Source organism: Oncorhynchus tshawytscha, linkage group LG33 (genome assembly GCF_018296145.1).
Source record: "Oncorhynchus tshawytscha isolate Ot180627B linkage group LG33, Otsh_v2.0, whole genome shotgun sequence".
NCBI lineage: Eukaryota > Metazoa > Chordata > Actinopteri > Salmoniformes > Salmonidae > Oncorhynchus > Oncorhynchus tshawytscha.
In genome coordinates, this window is record NC_056461.1 from 3,852,188 (window position 1) to 3,858,187 (window position 6,000).

Genomic DNA, 6,000 nt, shown 5'->3' on the forward strand with positions numbered 1-6,000 from the left:
CTGACTTATGAGTTCATAATGTAAGTGTAGTTGAAACAACATTTTTATAATTTATTTTTAAATGTATATGCATTCGCCAAATCTGATTGGATCATAGATGAAGACTATTGTTAGTTTGTGTAGACCCTCCCTAGTGGCACTAGTGATAAAAATAGAAAGTGAAGTGTAAGGGTACAGTACAGGCAGTAAGTAAACATTTCACGGTAATTGTATTCGCTGCATGTGACAAATAAAATTTGATTTGAGTCATCTATAGCTGGGTGCACATGAGAATTCTGCTGAAACCGAACAGACCTGACATATTTTGTAGGACTTTTTATTTGCTTTTGTTGCAATGAGTTTACCCCCAGTATTTGATTTAGGTTCTGTCAAGTTTCTTCTGTCCCTCATGGAGATATGATTTCTCTGGTGGTGTAACTGTGTGCGACCACACTGGCTTTTTTCCATTCTACAGTCAGTGGACAAGGTAGGCTACGCACTCAACTTAAAGACCTAGTGTTATGGGGTGATTTCTGTGCCAAAAGAATTCTGTAATTTTTTTGATGTGTTTTAGGATATTGAATTAGATGATTTTTCCTTCCACAAAATTGAATCGTTGAATTCATAAATGTAACTTGTATTTCATGATTTGAAACGGAATTTAATGAATACTGCATTGTTTTATTGTTTTAATGTAATTGCAAATTCAGTATTTATACAGTGTACAAAACATTAGGAACACCTTCATAACAGCCCCAATTCGTCAGGGCATGGACTCTACAAGGTCTCGAAAGCATTCCACAGGGATGCTGGCCCATGTTGACTTCAATGCTTCCCGCAGTTGTGTCAAATTTACTGGATGTCCTTTGGGTGGTGAACCATTCTTGATACACACGGGAAACTGTTGAGCGTGAAAAACCCAGCAGCGTTGCAGTTCTGTTCAAAGGCACTTCAATCTGTTGTCTTGCGCATTCACCCTCTGAATGGCCTCATACACAATCCATGTCTCAATTGCTCCAAAAAATCCTTATTTAACCTGTCTCCTCCTCTTCACCTTCAGATTGAAGTGGATTTAACAAGTGACATCAATAAGGGATCATAGCTTTCATCTGGTCAGTCTATGTCATGAGAAGAGCAGGTCTACCTAATGTTTTATACACTACGTTTCAATATATTAGATATTGCATTCATTTTATGTGTAGGTCCATGTCAAAACGAAGAGTGGAAAACAGCTAGTTTTCATTTCTGAATTTTTAAATCAGAAATGCACTTTCATTTGTGTCAATTGGACATGGAAATAACAGAAAATTGTTCAAACATTTATAAAAACTAATTTTTGTTTTGTTCATACCTGGAAGTACACGCCCCCTCGTAGCATGTTCACCTGGTTTAGGTGGTACGTTAACAGACTTTATTGGAAGCACAAAGATCAGACTGTGAGAGTGTGACCGGAAAACAAAAATACAAACGTTAGCTAAGATGCAGAACTTATTATAAAGTTAGCATGCCAATAGAACAAACTCAACTGAATAAAGTTGGCTTGCACTATCTGACTAGCTAGTACTACCTGGTTACTGGCTGTAGTCAAGCGAGCTAGTAGTAGCTAGTGGAAGTAAATGAACCCCTCAAACTGCTCCAAGATGAAGCTGCCTGGCCAGAGCTGCAGAAAAGTCAGATTTCTACATTTCACCCACTGGTTTTCTGGTGGACCCTCTGCCCGGCGCTTTAGGCACTGTGATGAGTTCTGTGCCCACTCACACAGGCCTGGCACCCCAGGAGGCTCTGGCATCAGGTGGAGAGTGTGGGCTCCTGGATTATTTCTGAAAACATATATTCACAAGCGTATTGATCAGCACTATGCCCTATTAGAAAATGTCTTAACATTTGTTTCATTGGTTTTAATACTTGAATCAACTAAAGATGCATAAATTCATGTTCTCCCACATATATTACTGCAATGCCCTACTCAGTGGTCTCCCCTCACATCATCAACTGACTCCAACATGTGCAAAAAGCTGGTTCTCATCCACACCCACCTGTTACCCCATCATCCCTGATTTACACTGACTCCCCATGAAAATGAGGCTTGACATTAATGTTCTAAAATTCATCACCTGCCCACCTGTCAGAGCTCAGGGTATTTCTTCAACATTCTAAACCTCCCATTGTTACATCAATGACATCACACATTCTATCCACTAAATTCATCACCTGCCCACCTGTCAGAGCTCAGGGTATTTCTTCAACATTCTAAACCTCCCATTGTTACATCAATGACATCACACATTCTATCCACTAAAAGCTTTTCAACCGTACTACCATGCTAATGCAGATCTACTATTCCTACTTCCACCCACCCCTCCAACTTTTCTAGACCGACCAGATTGTAGACCAACTATACTATAGACCTTAGAGACCAATTACATTATTGATCCAGACAAATGTTTCCTTTTCAAACTCCTCCGGAATTTAAACCTTGGTCTAAAAATAAATTACAAATATTTTTCTCACACATCCTGAGCAGCAAAGACTTAGGGTCAATGTCTGTATTGAACTCCAAACTTGAATCATTAAAGACTTTCTGGATTAAAACCTGACTGAAAGCTTTGTTCATTCACTTAGAACGTCAGAGTATCTGTATCATCTGGGATGTAACTTATATTGGTTCATTTGTAATTGTTTTGATGTTTTGGTACATATTACTCATTCATACCACTTATTTAAAAGGCAAAGGAATTCCAAATCTGCTGGCCCAAGTTGCGAGCAAGAAGATCATTTCTGAAGAGCTACTGCCAGAATCTTTGGAAGCAGCAGACCTCTACCATCAGCACCTGGGAGCCTCAACCATTCCACAGGAAGTTTAACACCCTGTAATCAGACCTGGCAGCTTTGTTTGACAGTACAGTCAATATGTTCCATTATAGGTGCACAGTGATACACTAAAGGGCCAAAAATATGTGGACACCTGCTCGTAGAACCTCTCATTCCAAAATCATGGGCATTAATATGAGGTTGGTCCCCCCCCTTTGCTGCTATAACAGCCTCCACTCTTCTGGGAAGGCTTTCCACTAGATGTTGGAACATTGCTGCAGGGACTTGCTTCCATTCAGCCATGGGTATTTGTGTGCTAGGGCACTGATGTTGGGGGCGATTAGGCCTGGCTCCCAGTCGACGTTCCAATTCATCCCAAAGGTGTTCGATGGGGTTGAGGTCACGGCTCTGTGCAGACCAGTCAAGTTATTCCACTCCGATCTTGACAAGCCATTTCTGTATGGACCTCGCTTTGTGCACGGGGGCATTATCCTGCAAAAAACACGAAAGGACCTTCAACAAACTGTTGCCACAAAACTGGAAGCACAAAACCGTCTAGAATGTAATTGTATGCTGTAATGTTAGATTTAAGGGGCCTAGCCCGAACCATGGAAAACAACCCCAGATCATTATTCCTCCTCCACCAAACTTTACAGTTGTCACTGGGGGCAGGTAGCGTTCTCCTGGCATCTGCCAAACCCAGATTTGTCATTCAGACTACCAGATGGTGAAGCGTGATTCATCACTCAAAAGAACGCATTTCCACTGCTCCAGAGTCCAATGGCGGTGAGCTTTACACGACTCTAGCCAACCTTTGGCATTGCGCATGGTAATCTTAGGATTGTGTGCGGCTGCTCAGACATGGAAACCCATTTCATGAAGCTCACGATGAACAGTTCTTGTGCTGACGTTGCTTCCAGAGGCACTTTTGGAACTTGGAAGCAAGTGTTGCAGCCGAGGAAAGACTGCTACTCGCTAAAGCACTACACTCGGCAGTCCCGTTCTGGGAGATTGTGTGGCCTACCACTTCGATGCTGAGCCGTTGTTGCTCCTAGACGTTTCCACTTCACAATAAGAGCAATTACAGTTGACCGGGGCAGCTTTAAGCAGGGCAGACATTTGACGAACTGACTTGCTGGAAAGGTGGCATCCTATTATGGTGCCACATTTAAAGTCACCGAGCTCTTCCGTAAGGCCATTCTACTGCCAATGTTTGTCTATGGAGATTGCATGGCGGTGTGCTCGATTTTTATACACCTGTCAGCAACGGGTGTGGTTGAAATAACCAAATCCACTCATTTGAAGGGGTGTCTACATACTTTTGTATATATAGTGTATATCAATGAATTGGCGAGGACACTTGAACAGTCTGCAGCACCCGGCCTCAACCTACTGGAAGTCAAATGTCTACTGTTTGCTGATGATCTGGTGCTTGTGTCCCCAACCAAGGAGGGCCTTACATACTGTTTCCCTCTACGTTCTGCCCTTGAGCAGGGCAGTTAACCCCCAACAACAACTGCTCCCCGGGCACCGATGACGTTAAGGCAGCCCCCCCCATGCACCTCTCTGATTCAGAGGGGTTGGGTTAATGTGGAAGACACATTTCGGTTGAATGCATTCAGTTATGCAACTGACTACCCTTACAAAAAAGATTGCACTTTTGATACTGCAACAACAGTGCAGCAACTGCAATCGACTATGGAATTGACGAAGATGACGTAATGGCCCCCTGCGTGGAGGCCAGCCACGTCCAGTGACATAATAAACAACAGGAAAGGATCAAAACAGCGCTTGACTTGGGATGAAAGAGGTGCAGGAGCTGTCTTTTTTCAAGTTGGTCCATGTTCACAGAAATTCCCAAATGACATTATGCTATAGAGACCTCTGGTTATTCACTGTGAAGAGTTCATACACATTTTGACAGATGGAATTTCATGACTTTTCCATGACTTCTCCATTACTTTTAACCAAATGTCCATTACCAATAATTGGTAGCGTTTCTATGTAGCCTACATGGAAAAGTCAACATACAGTAAATGTAGTATTGACACTAGAAGGCTGCGGGTCTCTGATTCCATGTAGGCCTACTATCTCCCCCCTACATAGTATAATAACTACACTGTATAAAACACATGTGGTCAACTCCCCATCTGGAGAGATACTGGGTGTGAAACACCCAGGCCCTGAAACACACCGAGTCTTCTTATTTCCTTGTGCGGCAGGGTAGCCTAGTGGTTAGAGCGTTGGACTAGTAACTGAAAGGTTGCAAGTTCGAATCCCCGAGCTGACAAGGTACGAATCTGTCATTCTGCCCCTGAACAGGCAGTTAACCCACTGTTCCTAGGTTGTCATTGTAAATAAGAATGTGTTCTTAACTGACTTGCCTAGTTAAATAAATGAAATCAACAATGCAAACAAATTATTTTATGTCTTTAGACAATTATTCACTCATTCAATGAATCACGGATAAAATGGATCAGGTAGGTCACTTCAAAGCAAGGTAGCTAACTAAGACATGTTTATCTATAACCTTATGAGGCTAAAATAGTCATGATTCAGGGGATATCTATGCACAGCATGGAAGTTATTTGTCAATTAGGCTATTCCTCATTTATAGCTTTGTTGTCGGAACTACATGTCTAGCCTACTGTTTTATAAAGGGAAATCCCAGCTTTCAAATAATGGTGTCAGATGTATTTCTCAACAGTCAACGACATTAATGCTTATGGCTAAATAGTTATATTTTGAATTGGCTAAATAGTTAGCTTGTAGCATGGCTAGTTATGTTTTGAATTGGCTAAATAGTTAGCTTGTAGCATGGCTAGTTATGTTTTGAATTGGCTAAATAGTTAGCTTGTAGCATGGCTAGTTATATTTTGAATTGGCTAAATAGTTAGCTTGTAGCATGGCTAGTTATGTTTTGAATTGGCTAAATAGTTAGCTTGTAGCATGGCTAGTTATGTTTTGAATTGGCTAAATAGTTAGTCTATTATTATTTTATAGGCTTCCAGCTGCAGAAATGTCCCTCTCTCCTCGGGCAACAGCCCACTCGCACTGGAACACAAGCAGATGATGCACAGCACACACACAGAGACGCGCTGAAGGCCTAATTCTGATCATGGCTGATATGTCGTTTTTTAAGTGATTGATAATATATTTAAAAAGGAAAACACAATATTAAAATTCCATGACTTTTCCAGGATTTTCATG